The sequence below is a fragment of the Triplophysa dalaica genome, chromosome 13 (assembly GCF_015846415.1).
Source record: "Triplophysa dalaica isolate WHDGS20190420 chromosome 13, ASM1584641v1, whole genome shotgun sequence".
NCBI classification, from domain to species: Eukaryota; Metazoa; Chordata; class Actinopteri; order Cypriniformes; family Nemacheilidae; genus Triplophysa; species Triplophysa dalaica.
This window is the reverse complement of record NC_079554.1, coordinates 4,907,344-4,932,974: the sequence shown is the minus strand read 5'-3', so window position 1 is coordinate 4,932,974 and position 25,631 is coordinate 4,907,344. Positions and strand designations below refer to the sequence as shown.

The following is a 25,631-nucleotide window of genomic DNA, read 5'->3' as shown; positions in this document are numbered from 1 at the left end:
GATGTTCTAGTTCTCCCTGGGCTGTCCCTGTCAGGGCCACTTCTTCTTGGTCGGTTGTCGACGGGCAGTCGTTGCTCTCCTCCACGATGACCTCCATCTACAGGGGGCCATCTGAGATGGGGGCGACGGAGCCGGGGCAGGAGGTGTGTGAGGGCATGGCTGCTGGGGAGCAGACGCCATCTTGGGGTCCGTGGCGATGCGCATATCCTGAATAAACGCTGGGTCGTGCTTGCCCTCGTCCAGCTGCTTCAATGCCTTAGCATGCAGGATGGCCATATCACGGTGAAGATGGTTCTCCTAGTGGTGCCAGCTTCCATCAAGAGGGTAGAGGATCTGCATGCACTCTCTGTGTCCAACGATTGTCTAGAAATCAGGTACGGTGACTCACGTGATGCTGAGATCCCGGCATGGCTTCGTGCACAAAGTTCCCACCACTCACCACAAGGTGGTGCACTTGTAGGCGCTCCAAACTGGGGAGGAAGACCCAACCCCATCCGTGTTGTGTCCAGTGTGCGTGTTCCGCCTCTTCCTGGACCGCATGCACAGCTTCAGGACCTCTTAGCAGCTCTTTGTCTGCTTTGGAGGTCAGGAAAAGGGGAGCGCTGTCTGTGACGTGACACGGCGCTGTGGCGTTTTCAATAGGGACTCAGTCTGTCGGTTCGACACAACGTCGAGGGACCAACGGAAAGTGAAGGAGTTTTTTAATAAGTTTTATTACGTTTAAAAGTTTATTCTTTATTACAGTTTTGATGAACATAATATGTGTGTGTTTTAATGAGAATGTTTAGGCAGAAAACTCTGAGGAGTTAAGGGCTGATTGGAATGTGTTTGCTACAAGATGTGGTATATGTGTGTGTGTGTGTAGCCTTGTGTACAAATGATTGGAGAAAGCAGATAATGCAGATTGGTGCCTCTAGGAATGTGAGTGCAGACAATAAATTAAAGGGTCAAAGACCAAAGGTGGAACAAAGAAGTGCATGCACACACATATCATTATCTGAGTACTTAGCTATGCAGAATTTGGGTATTGTGAGGTGTCATATGATGTTTGCAGACAAAGGAGAACGAAGCTGATTGAATCAAGAGAGGGAGGCACCGCCTGAAGAAAGAAGATACACCCTCTCACATACATACTATAAATATGTTGTTAGAATGACACACTGGGTTGGTTCTTTGTCGAGACGACCCAGCGCGCGCTGTTTCTGATCAATAAACTTCAACATTTGTTAGAGTTATTAGAGTTGCCTCTTTCCAATTTTTGACCACGCAGGACATAAAAGTCCATCAAAAGGGAACGTCTCGGTTACTTATGTTAGCTTTGTTCCCTGATGGAGGCAACGAGACATTGTGTCCTTCATGCCACAACGCTTGACGCCCGCTGCAGCAGTCGAGAGATGCTCTCAGGCTCCTCAGCACAAAAGGTGCATGAATGCAGCACGCCTTCTCCACTTTATACCCGAATAACCCAGGGGCATAGTCCAGAATGCAAATTTAATTCGGCAATTTCATTGGCCTTTTGAAAACCAGTAAGAAGACGATAGGTTCACAAGTCAAAACCCATCTGTTGGTTTGACCCTCAATCATGGAACAGAGGTTACATGACGAGATGCTTTCAAACATTTAAAAGAAATGTCCCAATAAAATTATTCATAAGAAACGAAACAAAGATTTGGTCGGACCCAGGTGTCGAACTCCAGTCATTAAAAGCAATACTGTAGGTGAATCACACTGTCCACAACGCTACTGAAGCCGACACCTGTAGGAAAGGAAGTCAATGCATTTGAATGCACAACAGAGTCTAAATTCCATGTCATTTGTGCACATATAATGAAAGAAAATGAAAAACGTCCCCACTCCCCAGTGGAAAAAATTAACATTATTCCCAATAACGTTAATACTGGAAGTGGAGAGCTATTCACATCGACATTCTACTACACAGGTATTTCTGTATACTTCATCAAAAGGGCTGGACTGTGTAAAAAAAGTAAGGGCTGACTTTAATATTATAGAAAACGAGGCTTTTAACAGCATCATTGTTACATTTGTTGCACTTTTACAGTACTAATGAAGCTACTGTATTAATAACCGATTTGAAAAGCGTTTTTACTGTCAGAAAATTCAGCATTTAAATTGGCACACATTGAATTTACCTTTATTTTAATCTGAACATCATTCTTCGGTTACGTTAACGTTAGTAGAGTGGAGGACTACAGAGTTTAAGCTAAATGCTGCCACCTAGTGTACTGTTTAAATTCATTTTAGAAACATTACTGGCTTGAGCCCTAAAAACCACCCGCATCCGCCCCTGTGTGTGACAGTCTCATAATATAAAATAATAGTGATGCTGCTAGTTGAATGTCTCTAACGTTTGACTTAACTGATATCATATTTTGCATGTTTTCTCCTGTGCTGTAAAATAGGCCTTCAACTGACACAGATGAGTCCAGTCCTAAGCAACAGAAGAGACCATCATCTGCATATTCGTCTCCATCTCCATCTCCATCTGAATACGATGCAGCTGCATGTGACTGATTTAGTAATTTTATTGTTCATCAAGTTTATCGACACAGTACTGAGATGTGTAATTCATAGTTCATTAAATGCATTATTAGGATTTCCCAGTAGAGGACGCATAGGCAACTAGTGATGAGCACCTCGTTTTAGGGGGTTAGAATCGTTTGGTCCCTCACTATTCGATTTAGAATCGACTCTTGGTGTACTTATTAGCATATTTAAGAATTAAGATGTCATTCCGTCACGTTTGCGCTAGTGTTGACTAGTGTTGGTACTTTGGCTTCTACTCTTACAACTGTCACATATTGTTTGGTGTGGAGCTCTCCAGTTGTTTAAGTGTTTTTGTTAGTTTATCATGTTTTTCCCATACAATCAGTTTCACAAGAGATGAACTGCTGAACATTCGGCAGTGCACACAATCTTGATATTTTACCGGTTTTTGATTATTCGGATGTTTTATTTAACATCGTACTCGGAGGCGCAGCGGCGTTGCTAAAGCACTCCAGGACGCGCAAGCGTGGTAAGCGAGCCAGCGCGCTAATCAGGCTCGAAAAGCGCGGCTTTAAAACGGCACTGCCTAGCATGCATCTGGCGAATCTGCGATCTTTGCCAATCAAAATGGACGAACTTCTTCTACTCTGCCGAACAAATAAGGATTTTTCAAACTCTGCTGTTTCTTGAAATCGTGGCTGAATGACTTTATCTCGGACAGCGCTTTACAATCTTCCCGGCTACCAGCTTTTCAGAGCGGACCGCGACGAGGAATCAAAGGGAAAATCGCGCGGAGGTTGGGTATGTTTCTACATCAATGAAAAGTGGTGTACAGATACAACAGTGATGAAGAAGATGCGCTGTCTCGACCTAGAAGCACTCTTCATTGACTGTAAGCCCTTTAATTCGCCGAGAGATGTTCCTCGTTCATTCTCGTGTGTGTTTACATTCCTCCGCAAGCGCACGCAAGCGTCGCGTTACAACAGCTCGCCGATCACATCACGGAACAACATCCAAAATCTGAAAAAAACTAAAATCTGCCAAACCTGTGGTAAGAACTGTTAAAAGATGGACCAACGAAACAGAGCAGGCCCTACAAGCCTGTTTCGACTGCACCGATTGGAGTGTTTTTGAAGCTGCTACCACAGATCTGGACGAGATCACAGACACTGTAACATCATACATCAGTTTCTGTGAGGATTTGTGCATTCCTTCTAGGACTTCCTTAAAATACAACAATGATAAACCATGGTTATCAGCAAAACTCAGACAGATTCGTCAATTCAAGGAGGATGCCTACAGAAAAGGGGACAAAGTCTTGTACAGGAAGGCTAGGAACACATTGACAAAGGAGATCCAAGTGGCTAAGAGAAACTACTCTAAAAAGTTGGAAAACCAGTTTTCAGCCAATGACCCTGCATCTGTGTCATCTGTTAAAGACATCACTAACTACAAGCCACCATCCCCCAATTTTGCAGGCAATCAACATCTGGTCAATGATCTGAATGACTTATGCTGCAGATTTAAAAAAAACTTAACACCTCACACCAACTCTGACATTCTCTCTACACAACAGCTATCACCTTCAGTCACCCCACCTCCTGCACTTCAGATCAGTGAAGAGGATGTGTGTAGAGTCTTTAGGAAACAGAAGACAAGAAAAGCACCAGGCCCAGATGGTATCTCCCAGCCTGTCTTAAAACCTGTACTATTCAACTGGCCTTCATCTTTCTTAAAGATCTTCAACAGATCACTGAATCTGTGCACAGTTCCTTCCTGTTTCAAGTGCTCCACCACAATCCCCATCCCAAAGATACCCAAAATCACAGGACTGAATGACTACAAACCCGTCGTCTTCACAATCAGCACTGGCGCCCCCCACCTGAAGTGGGACAATCACATAAGCTCTATTGCTACAAAAGCCCAGCAGAGGTTGTACTTCTTACATCAGCTGAAGAAGTTCAACCTAGCACAAACTCTATTAAAACAGTTTTACTCTGCAGTCATAGAGTCTGTCCTCTGCACATGCATCACTGTCTGGTTGAGCTCAGCCACAAAGTCAGACATCAGAAGAGGACGGATCATTGGTGCTCCCCTGCCCACCCTCCAAGAACTGTATACATCCAGAGTGAGGAAAATCACCCTGGACCTCTCACATCCAAGCCTGTGTACTGGATGCTCCTGTCACCAAAACAAAGTCCTTGTATGTGCAAACATACTTTGCAATAAAGCTCTTTCTGATTCTGATTCTGATATTGCTGTTAAGGACGAGTTATAAATATTTAGTAATATTTTTTTTTCCTGACAGCCATATAAGCTCTGCAAAATGTACAAGAAAAAAATGATTATAGCTCAACTCTAGTGACTTCATGCCCGAGTCATTCGTTATTTTGCCCGTATAGTCTGCATTTACAGAAAACATAAATGATTAGTTCACCTGCAAAGTCCACGGGCCGGAGAGGTTATTTTGTCACGTGATATGACAGATGCGTGTACAATAAATTACATACAAAAATAAATTATTTCCTGACTTCCCTTACAAATGGTAATGTGTTTTTTTTAACTCTTGCTTTTGATGCATTTCTGTAGTGTTATTTATTTATAATTCATTAACAATATTGAGTCATTCAGGTACGTAATAAAGGTTTACAGGTTTTTTTTTAACTAAAAAGTATCATGCAGTTAACACAGTATATAATAATAGGCTTATGATATAATTTAAATCTGTAATTATTTAATAAGAGATCACTTGTGTAATATATGCATTATAGATAAAAACTTAATGTACTAGGGTTTCTTATGTTTGTATTTTGCCAGCACAATTATTATGCAAAATAGTTATTTTTAAGATAAATTAAAAACACATGCAGAAATCCTCAAGAAACATTGTTTAAAATGTTGACAGAAAAAAATATAATACAAATGTATAACACAATACAATGTAAGTCACTTTGTATGAAAGCGTCTGCCAGATGCATTAATGTAAAAAACAACAGAACGGTACGTTTTAGAAAAGGTTTCATTGCACATATCTTTTGATTATTTTATAATTCATATACCTACAATAGGCCTACTACATATAACACGTACAACTTGCATCTGACTGATGATCCGGGAAGCGTTAAACACTTGGACTCCGGTACAGGCTGCAGGTTTGCCTGCCGAGCTACCATTTGACATATGAACGAAAGGGGTCGAACCGATGACTCGAGAGACAAACTAATAATTTCTCTGTCCAGTGCAAAAGAACAAAAGTACTCGGACCCCATGACTCGAGAGATGAACTAATCATGTCTCTTTCCGGTGTAAAAGAACGAAAGGACTCGGACTCGATGATTCAAGAGACATACTAATCATTGTAGTTGCTGGTAAAAATGTTGCACATGCGCAGTCAACACAAAACGACCCATCACTAGCCCTCAATACCCGTGTCGACGCATACACGTTGAAAGAAGTATACTTTGCAAGGCTGTGCATTCTGTGCACTGTATGCATACGCTCGTGTGCACATGAAAAATAAGTAGCTTAAGCAGTAGGCTTTACAACACACTGGTTGAGGGAAATGCTCAGTTGTTCAATATTATATGTTCCCTTTTCTAGTGTGTGTTTACACTTCTAGATTAAACCTTGTCTCATAAAATGTATATACACCGGGGAACAGAACAGAACATTTTTTTTAGAGGTGGCCAGGTAAGACCCAATGATTTTAATAGTGTGACCAAAAAAATCCTCACGGACAGAAATTCTTTCTTTTCTACCTTTTACACCAATTCTTCATTACACAGTTTGATGGTCAAAAACATGCAAAAAAGAATGTAAAGTAAAAATTTATTTGAATAGCTTTCATCGGTCTTTTCCTGCTTACTCTTAAACATGATTGTTTGTTTAGCTAATAATTTTTTTTCCATTACAACAGATAAATGTTGGAACATTACAAAAAGATATGATGTTACAAATTTCTAGAACAAAAGCAAGGGGTTATATGAAACAAAGTGTGTAGAACAAGAAACTGAAGTAATTTTCTGTAATCAACCACATATTCATTCTTTTATCAATTACACATATATTTGTCAGGTTTTGGCAGAGACGAAACAGACAGAATGGAGAGTTTATAAGTTTAATTTGCAGAATGGATCGGTACAACGAAATAGGTGAATATCCGGTAAGATGACAAAACAGATGGAACTTATCCGTAGTGTAACCAAGTCTCTCTCTTTATCTTGCTGATAAAGCTGATGATGAATTCCTTTGCAGGCGGGAAGAAGATTCGCTGAGAAGATCGGGATAGTAGGTAGGAATACAGGTACGTATGGTATAGAGTCTGTGTCATGTGTAGACGGGATCAGACAATGAGTGAATGTTGGTCTGTGGTATAAATGGGTGCACTGCTGATGAGGTCCAGGTGATAGTGATTAGTAATCGGGTGACAATGAGCGTGTGAATGACTGAGTGGGCGGAGTGAGGGAATGAGTGGAGTGAGATGGTGATGGAATCCTGACATTACCCCCCCCCCCGAGGCGGCTCTTGATGCTGGGAAGAAGAGAGATTTTGCCGGCGACGAGGTCGCCCATGACCCCTGGGAGCTGGGCGGTCAGGATGGTCAGCATGGTACTAGGAGAGTAAAGCAGGATCTAGGATATCATCATGGGGTACCCAAGAACGTTCCTCTGGACCGTAGTTCTCCCAGTCCACCAGATACTCCAGACGGGGGCCTCGTCGCCGGGAGTCCATGATGGATCGGACTGTGTAGATGGACTCTTCTTCCACAGGAACGGGGGGAGGAGGTGCGTCATCCGAGGGTAAATCTGAGGGGACAGAAGAGACTGGTTCAGTGAAGGGTTTGAGGAGAGAGACATGGAAGGAAGGAGAGATCTTGTACTGTGGTCGAAGGTTGAGTCTGTATGTCACTTCGTTCAACTGCCTTTGGATGGTGAAAGGTCCAATGAATCGAGGACTCAGCTTACGGCAAGGCAGGCGGAGACGAATGTCCCTCGTCGATAACCATACCTTCTGGCCAGGTAGGTATTGAGGTGTATCGGAGCGTCGACGATCCGCTTGATCCTTGTGTCTCCGCACTGCCGGTTGTAGATGCACATGAGCTGAGTCCCATACCCCCTCGCTCTGATGGAACCAAAAGTCGACAGCTGGAACCTCCGAGGGCTCACCCGACCAAGGGAAGAGAGGTGGCTGGTATCCCAGGAAACACTGAAAGGGGGTGAACCCGGTGGTACGTTGAGTGAGGGAATTTTGGGCGTATTCAGCCCAGGGGAGGTATCGGTTCCAGCTGTCTTGGTACTGGTGGCAATAAGTCTGCAGATAACGTCCAATCTCCTGAATCTTCCGCTCAGTCTGGCCGTTAGTCTGCGGATGATATCCTGATGAGAGGCTGACAGTGACCCCGAGGAGCTTGAAGAAGGCGTGCCACAGCCGGGAGATGAATTGGGGTCCCCTGTCCGAAACGATGTCTTCTGGAATGCCGAAGTTTCTGAATACGCGATGAAACAAGGCTTCAGCAGTTTCTAAAGCTGTAGGTAAACCAGGTAAAGGTATCAACTTGCAGCCTTTGGAAAATCTATTCACCGCATCGAGCACACAGGTAAATCCACCGGATCTAGGAAGGTCGGCCATGAAGTCCACTCCGATGTGTGACCAAGGGCGTCTGGGGATAGGTAGAGGCACAAGTTTACACTCAGGTAGTTTTCTGGGCGTGTTGGATATGGTACAGACTGAGCAGCCACGGGCAAATCTGGCGACATCCTCGGAAATAGATGGCCACCAGTACCGCTGATTGAGAAGCGAGAGGGTACGCTTACTACCTGGATGTCCAGAGCCCGGAGCTGTGTGAGCAGAGTCCAGAAGGGGAGTACGGAGATGTTGAGGTACGAAAGTACTTCCCTCTGGACCTCCGGGCGGAGCAGGATGGCGAGAATTTTCTTGAGAGATTTGCTGATCGATGTCCCAGAGAATGGGACTGAGGATTAAGGCTGGAGGGAGGATGGTTTCAGTACTGATGTCCTCCGAAGATGAATGATGGAGTCGGGAAAGAGCGTCTGCCTTGCAATTCTTACTTCCTGGACGGTAAGTAACAATGAAATTTAATCGAGTGAAGAAGAGTGCCCAGCGGGCATGGCGAGGATTCAATCTTCTTGCCTCACGAAGATATTCCAAGTTGCGATGATCTGTAATTACTTCGAACTGGTGATTAGCTCCCTCCAGCCAATGTCTCCATTCTTCTAAAGCCAATTTTATGGCTAGCAGTTCCCTGTTACCGATGTCGTAGTTCTGCTCCGCTGGGGACAGCTTTTTAGAAAAGGCACATGGATGGAGTCTGGGAGGCTTATCCTGTCGCTGTGACAGCACTGCTCCAACTCCTGTAGAAGACGCATCGACTTCAACGATGAAGGGGAGTTCAGGATTGGGATGGATGAGGATCGGTGCTGTCGTGAAGACTTCATTGAGGCGCTGGAAGGCTTGGATGGCAGTGGGATTCAAGGACAGAGACTTGGGTCGGTTCTTCAAGGAAGAAGTAAGAGGAGCACTGATGAGACTGTAATTCTTGATGAATCTTCTTTAGAAGTTTGCAAAGCCGAGGAATCTTTGAAGTTCTTTAACAGAAGTGGGTGATGGCCAATCTTGGATTGTTTTCACCTTCCTCTGGTCCATCTGGATACCCTGCTGATCAATGATGTAACCCAGGAATTGAACAGAGGTGATATGGAACTCACACTTCTCCAGTTTCAGATAGAGCTTGTTTTCTCTCAGTTTCTCTAGTTCTTGAATGACATGGTAATTGTGTTCAGCAATTGAAGAGGAATAGATAAGAATATCGTCAATATAGACAATCACAAAGCGGTTGAGGTACTGACGGAACACTTCGTTCATGTACCCCTGGAAGACCGCTGGAGCGTTTGACAGTCCGAAGGGCATAACCCGGTACTCATAATGGCCGGATGGGGTGACGAACGCAGTCTTCCACTCATCTCCATGTCGTATCCGAATCAAGTTATATGCACTTCGAAGGTCTAGTTTCGAGAATATACGAGCCCCACGCACCTGCTCCAAGGCAGCTGGGACCAGAGGAAGGGGATAGCTGTATTTGACGGTTTGAGAGTTGAGATGACGATAATCGATGCAGGGCCTCAAGCCTCCGTCCTTTTTCCCCACAAAGAAGCTAGAAGCGGCTGGGGAGGTCGAAGTGTAGATGAACTGTTGTTGCAATGCCTCCTCCACATACTCCTCCATGGCCTTCTGCTCCGGGATGGACAGTGGATAGATACGACCCTTAGGTAGAGTGGCTCAAGGTAGTAAGTCGATTGCGCAGTCCCATGGCCGATGAGGTGGTAGTTTAGTAGCCAGTTTCTTGCTAAACACATCCTGGTACTCCACTGGAATTACTACTTTATGATCTACTTCAGGGCTCTCAACCGAGGTGGAACAAACTGGAACTTTGGACCTCTTCTGAGGTGTCGATGATGATAATGAGGATGATATTTTCTTAATGGTAGATTGACAGGACAAATGACAGGACTCGCCCCAACACAAAACTTCACCAGACTTCCAATGGAGCGTCGGTTGATGTTGTACTAACCAGGGGCGTCCCAGGATGAGTTCAGCAGTGGACTCCTCCAGCACCATAAAGGAAATTTCTTCAGAATGCAGACAACCTACACGCAGCATCAGAGTAGGTGAGCAGTGACGAATTCGACCTCGACCCAGCGGTTTTCCCTGGATGGTTTGTATAAGGAGGTCTTGGGAGTTGCGATGTTTGCGGATGTTCAATTGTTGGAGAAGCTGGGTGGAGATGAAATTCCCCGCCGAACCGGAGTCACTAAGGGCTTGTGCTGAGACGCAAATGCAAGAGGTTACTGTATACACAGTGGTACGATTTAAGGCTTCCACTTTAGGATAAACTTGAATAGTGCTTACCGCTGGGCGTGGGGGTCGAATAGGGCAAGTGCTGAGAAGATGATTATCTGATGGACAATAGAGACATAGTTTATGCAGAATTCGTCGTTGACGCTCTGAAACTGGGAGATGGGCGGAGCCAAGATCCATAGGCTCTGGTGCTGGAGGAGATACTGATGGAAGTGAGGGCGGAGGACATTCAGTGGGAATCGGAGAGTCACAGGCTGATAATCTTTGCGAAACTCGAAAGGATTTTTGAATTAATTTCTCAATCCCCAGACTGTCGTCATAATCCACCATCAATTGACGAATGTTAGAATTCAAACCGTGACGATAGGCTGTAATCAATGCTGTCTCATTCCATCCACTGGATGCCGCTAAGGTACGGAATTGTAAGGAGAATGTACTCACGGAAGATTTGCCTTGAAGATTGTAGAGTTGATCATGAACTGACAAATCGGCAGCAGCTTGACCAAAGACTTCTTTGAACTGTTGTATGAAGGTGGAAAGGGATTGAACGACTTCTGAATTTGAATTCCACAGCGACTGTGCCCACTGAAGTGCTTGCCCAGACAATAGTGAGATGATAAAAGCCACCCGAGCTGAATCGATAGCGAATAGCTGTACTTGCAAGGAGAAATACAAAGATACCTGAAGAAGAAACCCACTGCAGTCCTCCGCCTCACCGGAGTATGTAGCTGGTCGGGCCATGGGACACGCTGAGGCAGTGAACGAAGCAGCAGGCGTTTGAGGACGTGAAACTGAAGAGGTTGGTTGATGAGAGGTGATTGGGTTAATCGGTGAATTCGTGGCGGATTCCGAAGGATTCTGCATGGTGGTCTTATCTTCTGTCAGGTTTTGGCAGAGACGAAACAGACAGAATGGTAAGTTTATAAGTTTAATTTGCAAAATGGATCGGTACAACTAAATAGGTGAATATCCGGTAAGATGACAAAACAGATGGAACTTATCCGTAGTGTAACCAAGTCTCTCTCTTTATCTTGCTGATAAAGCTGATGATGAATTCCTTTGCAGGCGGGAAGAAGATTCGCTGAGAAGATTGGGATAGTAGGTAGGAATACAGGTACAATGGTATAGAGTCTGTGTCATGTGTAGACGAGATCATACAATGAGTGAATGTTGGTCTGTGGTATAAATGGGTGCACTGCTGATGAGGTCCAGGTGATAGTGATTAGTAATCGGGTGACAATGAGCGTGTCAATGATTGAGTGGGCGGAGTGAGGGAATGAGTGGAGTGAGATGGTGATGGAATCCTAACAATATTATAGTGCTGTATGTGCGCTTTTTTAAATCAAGAACAATCTAACGCCTTACTTCTTTGCAAGACTACATGGAACTGAATTATATAAATCAAATGACATCATTGCATTTCTCCAAAATATCAGTACACAGACAGTACATTGTCACAAAGCGGTAAGCAGCTTTTCAGCACTGTGGTCAAGTGGGTACTGTATTTATTTTCATGTCATTTTACTGTACAGTTTTGGAGAAAGGTAAAGGCAAACTCACCCCAAACATCAAAGGGCATTCTAGCGCTTAACACCATGTCCCATGTTCAAACACTCATATAAGATGTTCCTTCATAGGTTTGCTCATTCGTTCAATTGATTCCTGTTCAGACTGACCCTGGCTATTATTGTATTTATTTTCAAGTCATTTTACTGTACAGTTTTGGTGAACGGTAAAGGCAAACTTACCCATAAACATCATCGTGCATTCTTTCGCTTACACCGTGTGCCATGTTCAAACACTCATTAAAGGTGTTCCTACATAGGTTTGCTCATTCTTTCAATTGATTCCGGTTCAGACTGACCCTGGCTATTATTGTATTTCTTTTCAAGTCATTTTACTGTGTATTTTTGGAGAAAAGTAAAGGCAAACTCACCCCAAACATCAAAGTGCATTCTAGCACTTACACCATGTCCCATGTTCAAACACCCATAAAAAGTGTTCTGTCATAGTTTTGCTCATTCTTTCAATTGATTCCTGTTCAGACTGACCCTGGCTATTACTGTATTTTTTTCATTTCATTAAGTACCATTGTTAAACACTAAATGGTTTTATTTTTTCAGTCATTTTTGTGCAAACATACCATGCTTATTTCATAACTACCATGTGTAATGTAAACTAATTTAATGTACAGTAGTGGACAAAATACATTCAATTACATCATATACACAATGTCTTCTTGCATTTTACATAATTGTCATTTTATTTTGTGAAAACCTTTTTTTAACTATAAGGAATGATTATATTCATCATCTGTTTGAGACGTCAGTTTTTGTCAATGGTTACTAAGTACTCACCTTTAGTTTAGTTTATGTTTACGTTTTCTATCCCTGTCAGTTTAGTATTTTGTTGTTGGTTGTTGTCTTTGTTTATGATGATTAAGTCTGCAAAACTTTTTTTATGTTTACCTTAATCTTCAGTCTATTGAATCTGCTCAACTGGAATTCGTCATTTCCTTCCTCCTTGACAGAATTATTATAATCACATGGTATCGAGATTAACTTTAAAATTATCTTTCTAAATTATAATCCACATACAGCAAGTGTCAGATCACAGAGATAAGGAAAGCGAGTTGATAACACAAAGAGAAATTTAACATATGCAGTGTCATGTCCTTGTCCTTGAATATAATCACATTTTTATAAATCTTTTGCTTTTCTAATTTTCAGAAAACAACTATGTCCATCTTAAAGAACAACAGTACTTTTCGACATGCTGTTGTACTCATGTACAAAGCATCAGACTCCAAGTGTACTGTGGCTTTGGCACCTGCGGAGATGTATTGACTCGCTGCTGCACACTAATGCACACACCTAAAAAAACAATCTTCTCATATTAGGTTTTTGTTTTATTACAATCCGATCTTTATCTTACAATATATGTTACTTTTAAGTATAATTTTGCATTTGTATCTAATGTGAAATGTCATAACACAGGTTAAATAATACCTATCACACATTCTTCTTTAATTCTGTCTTTATAAAACTTGTTTAAATTTCATTAGGTTGTAGCCTACAGTCTTCTGATAATCTGTCACTGCTTGTTAGGAGTCATTGAGTATAAAAGGTGCCAATAAATAAAATTTATTTGTAGTAGAGTAGGCGGGGCGAGACCGTGGTTCGAGTCCGGTGAGTAATTGTGAATTAGCGCCAGCTGTGCGCACACCGGCCTTGAATCACGTAGGAGATGGGAGCATATAAAAGGAACGAGCGACCGGACCGTCGAAGAGAGAGGACCGGGCCCGAACTTAGGTTATGTTTGTATTTATATTTATGTTCATGTTTTGTTCGCCGGCGGTCGCCCGTGAGGGGCCACCGGCTTTTATATTAATTTATTAAATGTTTAAAATGTCTTCCGGTTCCCGACTCCTTCCTTCCATTTTATTGAATCTGTGTTACAGTATTATTTTTATCATTAATATATTACAGGATAAGCTGCAGGAGAGGTTGCGGCCTACTGACAAGTAGTTCTGGAAAGGCATGAGGACCATCACTGCTTACAAGCTTTCTGGACAATAAAAACCAAAAGTAAATACAATTAAAAGAAAATTCGACAAACCATATATTATTTCATCAAAACATGAACTATGTGTACTATTCACTCTGAAAAGTAGTTATAGCAAACCAAAATAATTTTGTAACATTTTTTTAAACTAGGCTATAGTCTTCAAATGGAAAGTATTTTACAGGGTGCAAGAGTCAAACTAGTTTATCCAGTTCAATATTTTCTTTAAAACGTCATCAAATACAACTTTCCAGACGTCCTTTTGTCCTTATAACTGCTCAGCATTTCATTACCTTTTAACACTTCTTTAAAACTTACATAGGTCTACTCTAATTTACAGTACAAATACTGTACGTTTATGCTATGTTTATCATAACTGAACTCAAGTATTTTTTTTCTCCACTTTACTGGTCTGTTTTTTGTGTTATGTTTTCAAGATATTTTTACTTTGTATGAGTTTGGTAGAACCCGATAACCCCGTCGCTCAAAAGGACCCAATTTGACAGCTGGTCACCTTTCCAAGACAGTAATAGGCTTTCACATGCTGTCAATCACTTTTCTTTTCTTTTTGTGACGGCCTAGGGCCCATTAGAGCATCGATCAATAGGCTAAATGAGCAAGTGTTTTTAAGTAGCCTACTTTTGAAGTTAATCTAAAAGACATTTCTGTCTGTTGCGTTGCCGTAATCCTTGTGAATTAAGTTAGATCTTTGCATGAAGCTACTGAAAAGTATCCACATATTCAGTAAAAAGGATGAGTAAACCAAGGGACAGGTAATAAGGCAATTAGCCATGTATTACATACATGCTATCATTAAGCAAGATATACGTGTGTGTAACATCATACAATTTTCTCAAGTATATAAATATATATATTTCATAAAACTTTTGTCAAGGTCACTTGCTTTTTAACCAATAATAATTATGCTAGTTTAGCGATATATCTTAATATGATGTGTACATATATGAACTCACAGGCTTATGGCGCACGCATATGTACACCCAGCATTGAATTACTTAATAACTCATTTTACAATAAAACAATGTACAATAAAATAGGAATTAATAAATTTGATTGCAAAATAACAAATTTTTGAATTAGAATGAAAAGGTAATTCATTATTTTATAATAAACAATTTACAAAATATTAATAAGCAATCCACAAGCTCAAAATAGAGCATATGTCCATCCCATGTTAATATTTATAGTTTGACCTCGTTTTACCAAAGTGCTAAATGTATGCTAAATATAGAGGCTAAAAGGAAAAGCTAAATGACTAGGCAAATCGAATAGCTAATTTAAATGTGATGGGGAAATGGAAAGGCAAATGGGAAACTATATTGCCATTTTTATGGCCTGATTAAAACCTGTATTCATAAATCTGTTTGTGAATCCAGTTATATATTTATCTTTTTACAGTAAATAGCATTTTCAACATTTTGAAAATCCACTATTTATTTATGAATTCTTGTATTTTTATTAGTGGTGGGCATAGATTAATTTTTTTAATCTAGATTAATCTAGATTAATCTTGGAATTAATCTAGATTAATCTAGATTAAAATGGCTCATTTGAATTCTGCTGAAGGCATTCAGAATATGTGTGCTACCCAAATAATGACTAAAAGTAAGTCTTTGAGAATGGGTTTCTCAAGCCAGGTGGCGCATTAGACCAGGGGCTCATCTCCTGTTTCCAAAATGCATCTCAAACTGCTTGAGAAAGCTGTTCTACTATGATAATTGGTGATGAAATTTTAAATTATGTTCAATAAAATGAACTTGTGTTTACTTCCGCATTAGCTAAGGGATGCTTTCGTTTAGGTGGTACTTGACTGGAAGAGCTCCTACAGTACATTTACATTTAGTCATTTAGCAGATGCTTTTATCCAAAGCGACTTACAAAGAGTGAGGGAGCAACAAGCGATATGTCATACAGGAGACATAATACATTAGATCTCAATACAAAGTTACTGGTTTCAACTAAAGCTAGACCACTACCTGTTGAGAGAAAGTGTTTTTTTTAAACCAATTCCGCATTGCACAAGGTGCCAACAACCTTAGTCTTGTCGATGTTTCTATTGGGAAGCTTCTTAAAAATTAATATTCCCTGAAGCAAACCCGGCGGCTTCATAGCTGCATCCATGTTAGCACGTCACGTTTGATGCGGTAATTTCACAGTAACGTTATGTTGTGTTCAGACCAAACGCGAATGGCGTGTCAAGCGCGAGTATGAGATGATGAGGCGGCTTCTGCTTCCGCGAATGACGCGAATCACGCGAGTTGAAAAATCTCGTTCTCGCCCCGTACAGTGCAGTTAAGCTGGTATACATCCGCGCTAAAATATCAAGGTGAAAGTCATCATAGCTTGCGTAGTATAGACCCAGCTCCCAACCCAACTTTGAGAATAGATTAACGGCGACATTTTTTTTATCGCGCGATAAAAGTCTCACTGCGTTAACGGCGTTAACGCCGTTAACGGCCCACCACTAATTTTTATGTTGACGATCTACTGTTTTATGTTGTTGTTGTTTAATATGAATTATTTATTGATGGATTAATATTTAATTTATTATTTGTCTTCATGATTACTCTTTTTATGGCCCATTAAAATATCAAATAATAATATAATAATAATAATCTATACTACGGGTCTATACTACGCAAGCTATGATGACTTTCACCTTGATATTTTAGCGCGGATGTATACCAGCTTAACTGCACTGTACGGGGCGAGAACGAGATTTTTCAACTCACGTGATTCGCGTCATTCGCGGAAGCAGAAGCCGCCTCATCATGTCATAACCAGGGCTTCATTCGCGCGATTCGCGCAGCAAGTAGGTCTATTGGCTCTTTGCATTAACATATAAATCACTCGCGCTTGACACGCCATTCGCGTTTGGTCTGAACACAACATAACGTTACTGTGAAATTACCGCATCAAACGTGACGTGCTAACATGGATGCAGCTATGAAGCCGCCGGGTTTGCTTCAGGGAATATTAATTTTTAAGAAGCTTCCCAATAGAAACATCGACAAGACTAAGGTTGCACCTTGTGCAATGCGGAAAAAAAAAAGTTTCTCTCAACAGGTAGTGGTCAAGCTTTAGTTGAAACCAGTAACTTTGTATTGAGATCTAATGTAGCCTATTATGGCTCCTGTATGACATATCGCTTGTTGCTCCCTCACTCTTTGTAAGTCGCTTTGGATAAAAGCATCTGCTAAATGACTAAATGTAAATGTACTGTAGGAGCTCTTCCAGTCAAGTACCACCTAAACGAAAGCATCCCTTAGCTAATGCGGAAGTAAACACAAGTTCATTTTATTGAACATAATTTAATTTTCATCACCAATTATCATAGTAGAACAGCTTTCTCAAGCAGTTTGAGATGCATTTTGGAAACAGGAGATGAGCCCCTGGTCTAATGCGCCACCTGGCTTGAGAAACCCATTCTCAAAGACTTACTTTTAGTCATTATTTGGGTAGCACACATATTCTGAATGCCTTCAGCAGAATTCAAATGAGCCATTTTAATCTAGATTAATCTAAATTAATTCCAAGATTAATCTAGATTAATCTAGATTAAAAAAATTAATCTATGCCCACCACTACTTTATATATTAATTATTTTGTAAACAAATTTGTTAATGCCTATATTGTACATTGTCATACTTCTTAATTAATGTAATGCTTTTTTAAATATTTCCATGACACCTGTGGTCCTCCACAGGAACACACTCATTGAAACACAAAATTAATGTGCAAACTGAGCATTTCTTTAGAAACTTGAAAATAAATACAAAAAAGGAAACGGCGAAAAATTTTCATATAAAGTGAATATAATTTCTAATTACCTGCATGCATAAAGGGGCAATTGGCTTCTAAAAATATTTTTGGTTCAGTTTATTCCAATCAATTTGTTCCAGTTAGCTGTTAGTGTCCTATTAATAAAATGGCAGTTTTATATATAATTCTTTTAAAGCTGCAGTATGTAACCTTGGTATTTGACCACAAGAGGGCGCATTTCCAACAATAAAAAAGGCGAAGCTTGATGACGCTATGAAGCAGGTGACGATGGGAGATGTCGTTTTAAATGCGTTTTCGCCATAGCGATGTATCTAAATTGGATAAACGAATCATGATCACGGATGAGATAATTTATATGTTTTTGTATTACCTGTATATCTGATCGTATTATTTTATGTCATCATAATTAATGAACTGCAAGGAACGTGAAATGTTATGCTATATTATCCCATTACAACTTACAGCTATTTGTTAAATGATTTGTTGGGTTAATGTTGTGCAGTGTTACGTGTTTATGGTTAATGCCGTGTTGTTTAACGTGCTCAAACCAATCGTTCTAAAATAAATAATTGATTTGCTTACCTGTCTATCAATACACTCGCGAGAGCAGAGTCTCTGTCAAGTCCAAGATTGTCGCGCAGCTCTCTCCATCTCGAAAACGCCTGGCCGATATTTATCCTGGTTTTATTCCTCCGTTTGTCACACAGTCTGCGTGTATCCAAATATGGACGCTTCCGTTTTACTGGCACTTCAATACTCGCCAAAGAGTAATCGTGATCCATAACAACCACTTCCGCATTTGACCATGTGATATTCTGGTCTACACCGGAACAAAGTATAGAGCGGACATTGCGTCACTGAGAGGCGACATTTCTTTTCCGGGACGGCCAGTTATTTAAAATCGGAATTTCTCTGAAATAAAAAATCTTTAGAGACTTTTGAAATATTGTAAGTACACAACTGGAGGAAATATATCACACTGTGCAAGTTATTTTCTGAAATTTTATTACAAAATTATCACATACTGGAGCTTTAATCTAAAATATTTAAAATCAAAATATTTTAGTCATGATGTTGCTGAAAAGTTACCATGAAGTTATTTTTAACTTATTTTTAATCAGGAAACTTCAGAGATTAAGAGCGGCTCAAAAGTGAGATATGATGATGATGTTGAGGAAATACATTGTGAAAACCACAATTCCTCCTTGGTAATTTATCTGCCAGTTCATTCAAAAGGGTTTGCAGTGGTGACTGCCATTTATGTGAATAAATACAAATGATTGTTAAAGGATGCACTGAACATTATCTTTGTGTTGCTGATAATGTCTATTTTCAGGGCTCCTGCCAGAATTTGACATCATCTTTAAATGATGGCAGTCCTCGTGTCCTCCAGCTGTGCATGTAACATGAGACCCACATGTTAACTGGATTTCAGATCCAGTCTTCTCATTGAAAAATATGTCAAAGACAATAACTGCATATTTAAGTTTAATATTTAATAATAGAGTAGGCCATGTTTTCAATTATTATTATTTATAAAATAATATAAATGATTAAAATCGGATTATTGCTTTTTTGCTGACACACTGTCTCAGTGGAGCTACCTCAGATGTGTTAAGTTATATACAGTTGAAAGAAAAAGTATGTGAACCCTTTGGGCTTACTTGGATATCTTCATAAATTGGTCATAAAATGTGTTCTGATCTTCATCTAAGTCACAACAATAGAGAAACACAGTCTGCTTAAACTAATACCGCACAAACATTATACGTTTTCATGTTTTTATTGAACACAACATGTAAACATTCATAGTGCAGGGTGGAAAAAGTATGTGAAACCCTAGGCTAATGACTTCTCGAGGAGCTAATTGGAGCCAGGAGTCAGCTAACCTGGGGTCCAATCAATGTGATGAGATTGGATGTGTTGATTAAAGCTGGCCTGTCCAATAAAAAACACACACCAGTTTTGAGTTTGCTGTTCTGAATAAGCGTTGTCTGATGTGAACCATGCCTCGCACAAAAGAGCTTTCAGAAGACCTACGATCAAGAATTGTTGACTTACATAAAGCTGGAAAGGGCTACAAAAGTATATCTAAAGCCTTGATGGCCATGTGTCCACGGTAAGACAGATTGTCTACAAATGGAGAAAGTTCAGCACTGTTGCTACATTCCCTAGGCGTGGTCGTCCTGTAAAGATGACTGCAAGAGCACAGCGCAGAATGCTCAATGAGGTGAAGAAGAATCCTAGTGTCAGCTAAACACTTACAGAAATCTCTGGCACTTGCTAACATTTTTGTTGACAAATCTACAATAAGGAAAACATTAAACAAGAACGGACTTCATGGGAGGACACCACGGAGGAAGCCAAAGCTGTCCAAAAAAAACATTGCGGCACGTTTGAAGTTTGCACAAGAGCACCTGGATGTTCCACAGCACTACTGGCAAAACATTCTGTGGACAGATGAAACCAAACTTGAGTTGTTTGGAAAGAACACACAACGCTATGTGTGGAGAACAAAAGGCACAGCACACCAACATGAAAACCTCATCCCAACTGTGAAATATGGTGGAGGGGGCATCATGGTTTGGGGCTGCTTTGCTGCCTCAGGCCCTGGACGGATTACTGTCATCGATGGAAAAATGAATTCCAAAGTTTATCAAAACATTTTGCAGGAAAACTTAAGACTATCTGTCCGCCAACTGAAGCTTAACAGAGGATGGACGATGCAACAGGACAACGACCCAAAGCATAGAAGCAAATCAACAACAGAATGGCTTCAACAGAAGAAAATACGCCTTCTGGAGTGGCCCAGTCAGAGTCCTGACCTCAACCCGATTGAGATGCTGTGGCATGACCTCAAGAGAGCGATTCACACCAGACATCCCAAGAATATTGCTGAACTGAAACACTTTTGTAAAGAGGAATGGTCCAAAATTTCTCCTGACCGTTGTGCAGGTCTGATCTGCAACTATAGGAAACATTTGGTTGAGGTTATTGCTGCCGAAGGAGGGTCAACCAGTTATTAAACCCAAAGGTTCACATACTTTTTCCACCCTGCACTATGAATGTTTACATGTTGATTTAAAAAAAACATGAAAACGTATAATGTTTGTGCGGTATTAGTTTAAGCAGACTGTGTTTCTCTATTGTTGTGACTTAGATGAAGATCAGAACACATTTTATGACCAATTTATGAAGAAATCCAAGTAAGCCCAAAGGGTTCACATACTTTTTCTTTCAACTGTAGAAGCAGTTCAGTTTTGATTTTATTGAGACTATAACTTAAAATGCTTTTTAATTGCACCTTTGTAAATTAGGATGGGAAGTGATGTGGGAGACAGTAATTGGTCTCCATTTTTGGAGCAAGATAATGAATTTTCATCTTCTTTTGAAAAGGTAAGCTTCTTACTGTTGTTCTTTAAATAACATTCTCTTAGTAGGTTACATTTGTGTTGATTTCAAATGTTTTTACATGCTCACCTCCAGGACGTGTTGCCTGACAGTGACACTGCAATCACAAGTAATTCGGTAAAGCAGTAGACTCCACAGCTTGAATGCAAGATAAAAGATAAAAGCTATAAAGTTAAAGATAAAATCACCTATTCTATGTTGAATTCTTATTAAGGGTTTACTTTGTGTTGCTGATAATGTCTATTTTAAGGACTCCTGCCAGAATTTGACATCATCTTTAAATGATGGCAGTCCTTGTGTTGAAGAAGATTATGAATCTTCAGGTGAAAAGGCAGTAAAACTATATATTTTTTTTACAAATTGCCCTCTTTGAGAAATGTTTCTATCTAACAGGTTCACCATTACAGAAATTTTTTTTTAAAAAAAAATAATACAGTTCATCTTTTAATAGTAAAGATATTATTTAAATCAAAATATGTCATTGGAATTATTTTTGTGTTACAGTAGTAGTTCTCAACTCTGGCCCGCGAGATCCATTTTCCTGCAGAGTTTATCCCCAACTCTGATAAAAAACACCTGAACAAGCTAATCAGCGTCTTTACAATTGATGCGTTCAACTTAATGCGGCGCTGCGCAAATCTATCATCCTATGAAATTTAAGTACCGCAAAAGAGATTCAAGTGCAGATTGCGCGGTACGCATTTGAATCGGTCTTGCGGTATTTTATTGCGATATACCAAACAATCTGCGCAGCCCAACATTAAATTGAACATGTCTGTTCCTGAAGTCACTGATTCGCCTCTTCAGGTGTTTTATCAGAGTTGGTGCTAAACTCGGCAGGAAAGTGGATCTCGTGGGCCAGAGTTGAGAACCACTGTGTTACAGGATAATGACACGGAATCCGACTTGGGTGAATCAAATTACATTTCGACAGAGAGCAGTGGAGCAGAGGATACATACTTCCGGTGTAGTTTGCCACAGGAGCCATGTTTTTTTTTTATTTAAAAAAAAGAATGGCAAGACCCGAGGAAGCATCAAAACGGAAGATGCTTTAAAGGATTACAGTGGACAAACGTGATTGCCAGAGGAATTAGGTCCATTCACCCATAGTGCAGTTTTGGTTTCAATCGCCACACTGTGAAAACCCTGCAGTCACTAAGGACAACACCATTATTCAAATGCAATGGCTACTGTCGATTTGAAAATTGCCCCATTAATGTTTCTGTGGTAGTAAAAGATGAGGTCACCCTGAAGGCAGCCGTGGTGTTCACAGGTGGAGATGTGTGCCACAGTACCAATAAGCTGAAAAGGAGGCCAGTGCGTGCAGATTCACGCACATCAATTGGAGAAACGCTGGAAAATACTACCCAGAAGTATATATTTGGATTCGATGCAAAAACTCCCCAAGATGGTGATAAAGTCTGGGTGCAGAGATGAGGCACGAACAAAAGAGGTTCTGAAATCCATTGCATGGAGCCAAAGACAACTAAAAAGACCTCATTCGAATGAACTTTTGAGTCTCCAAATGCTTGTTGATGAAAAAAAGGGATCAGACAATGAAGTCCTGCAGAGGGTCATGATGCACCCAAAGGGCATTATGCTGTGGTCAAAGAAAACACTGGCAGTGTTTTACCAGAGGTGCAAGGAGGATATTGTTTATCTGGATGCAACTGGAAGTACAATGAAAAAAGGAAGCCCTACAAGTTCACCATACTACGTATATGAATTAGTTGTGCGCAATCCTTCAAAAGGGGCATCTCCTCTTCCAGTTGCAACCTACCTAACTTGTGACCACACCACAGCATCTGTCACATACTTCTTGCAGGCTTTTCAAACTGACATGATGAAGCTGTACGGGAAAAACGCAGTCAAAAGGCCAATTATGATCATTTGTGATCCCTTGTATTTCAACATTCTATTTCTTTTACATTCTGCAAATCAAGTCTGGAGGATCTTCTGCAGAAGTACTTTGAAATAATCACTGGCCAACACAAGGCAGGAAAATTTGATCTTCCCATCTTTCATAGATGCCTGAGCCACATCATGAAAAATGCAAAGGATCTGTGTAAAAACAGTAGGTATTTTTTCTTGCTATCATTTTAGTATGCAAAAACATAACAAGCTTGGAATGCACACATTTGGGCCACTTGCATGTTCATCAACTCTGAAGCAGATGGATGAGGTGCTTCTCAGTGCCACAGTCGTGTTTTGTAGTCCCTGCAGTGGAGACAATGTGGCAAAGCATTACAACAACCTACTAGTGCTTATGCAACAATTGGACGTTGATGAACAAAACATTACTGCTGAAGACTACAAGGTAATTAACATAGTGTGACTTCTAGAATGTTGACAGCAGTATGGTTTTGTGTTGTAATCTCTGACTTCACCTGCTGTGGATTTTTTGCATTGCATTAACATTGCATAGAGTGTTTTACATCATGAAGTCAAGACATGACAATTAAATACTTTTTTATTTAGGACATGCACTACCTCTTGCTTAATGCCTCTAGAGAGTAGATGACCCAAAATTTGATGCAGAATTATTTATTTTTTATCTTTATTTATTAGTATAATTTACAAAATTTGTAAATGACTATACATTTTGAATGTCTTCACAAAATAACAGACACAAAATTTTAATGTTTGAAACTTTTAAAAGTTTTAAATACTGTATAACTACTCAAGGTAGTGTGCTAGTACATAAACATGAATATTTAATTGTATACAATGTAAAACATTTCTTTCCAGAATGATGTGGGAACCACACCTCTCGAGAGCCACTTCCAGCAGGTAATAAATAGAGAGAGCACCTCTTGACCATGATGGTGAAGAAAACAATTATCATGCACCAACATTCATTGCGAGATTGGCCAAGCACTTCCTCCCACATGCAACTCTGTGGTCTGGTCTAATGCTAGGTAGGTTTTCTAAACTAACATATTGTTGATGAAAACAATATAAGCACACATACACACACACACACACACACACACACCCCTATATATATATTCATATTGCCGTTTTATCTTATTATCACATAATACTTTAGGCGATATTGGCCGTCATGGTACAGGTTCATCGTACCAGCATTTCAGCAAGATTTATAAAGAAGTCAGTGAGTCCAATAAACAGGTAAGACTTTGATTGTTAATTAAAATAACTCATTGATAAAAAGGTGAATTTGTGCTTTAATGTGTGGACTTAAATAATTATTTTTTCAGAACTTTACGCAGGACAATCGAACACAGGGAATTAAGGAGAAAAGTCAATGGGACCTCAAAACAATTAGGTTCCAGAGGAGGAGTCTCACACGAATGGATGACTTTGTGCAGATATATGCATGATGCATGATGCACAGCTCCGTGAATATGAAGACACAGAAAGATCAAGAAAGAAAGTATGGAAACATTTTTTGTGTTTGTACCTTTTTCAAAACATTGTCAATTTAATGACCACTAGTTATAAACACAAGATGCTGGAATATATTTTATAAATAAAAAAAGTGATGTATGCGCATATACTACATCTCTTCCAGTCCTTTCGAGTGGAAATGGAACAGTGGAAAAAGAAAAGTCAGAAGCGTAAAGGAGTATACGTTTCTCCACTAGTGAAGGGTCTGCCATTCACAGATGTGAGAAGCAAGGTAATTTTAATCAGAGGGTATAATAATGATAATAATTATAATAAAACTATTACAAATCTAGAAGAATTTGCTGTGTGTATGTACAATTATTTATTTAAAATCAATTATGTATTTGCTAAAAATCATATAAATCAAATGTGTGTGTGTGTGTGTTTGTCAGGTGAAGTCTTCAAAGACCCCACCAGAAGTAAACGAGGAAAAACGAGAAGTTGTGATTCAAAATCAGGGTTTTTTGTCTCTGAATAAATTTAATATCTGAATAAAAGACTAATTGGTTAGATGGCAGGTGAATGGTATAATTATGATAGCAGTATAGCCTTTTAAGACATTGTCAGCAAGTTGCACAAATATTATGTTAAATACATACATTTTAAGTATGCATTTAACAGTAACGTGTCTTCTGATCTAATCTTCATGTTTAATGATCTTGAAACAACTTTCACAGCTTGTTTAGAAAAACAAATTTTGGTTCAAATTGCATGTTGTCCAGTGTAAAATTGGTGGAAGGTAAGCATATTCGCTTTGTTCATCAATTCCACTATTACACATCACAGGCCGAGAGGAAAGGATGTACTGATCAAATGTATGTGGAGCCCAAAACACCTGAGAAGACTGAAGAATAGAGAAAGGCAAAATCATTAAAATATTTGAAATAAAACTTGAAATTATGCTTTAGTACCATATCATTTTTGCAATGCATGGTTTATTATTGCATTATTATGATTGCATTTAATCTCATATAGGCCCCCATGTTTATCTTGTGGTTTTCAATTTGCTTTGTTCATCAATCCCACTATTACACATCACAGGCCGAGAGGAAAGGTGATAG

At 40.0% G+C, this 25,631-nt stretch overlaps 1 long non-coding RNA gene across 1 annotated transcript; it reads left to right on the top strand.

Moving 5' to 3' along the window:
- Positions 1-23,340: 23,340 nt before the first annotated feature.
- On the top strand, positions 23,341-25,397 carry LOC130434892 (uncharacterized). The gene is made up of 6 exons (XR_008908733.1): positions 23,341-23,476; positions 23,908-24,077; positions 24,209-24,291; positions 24,381-24,556; positions 24,695-24,802; positions 24,963-25,397. It is a non-coding gene; the product is annotated as an uncharacterized LOC130434892 (long non-coding RNA).
- Positions 25,398-25,631: the final 234 nt, after the last annotated feature.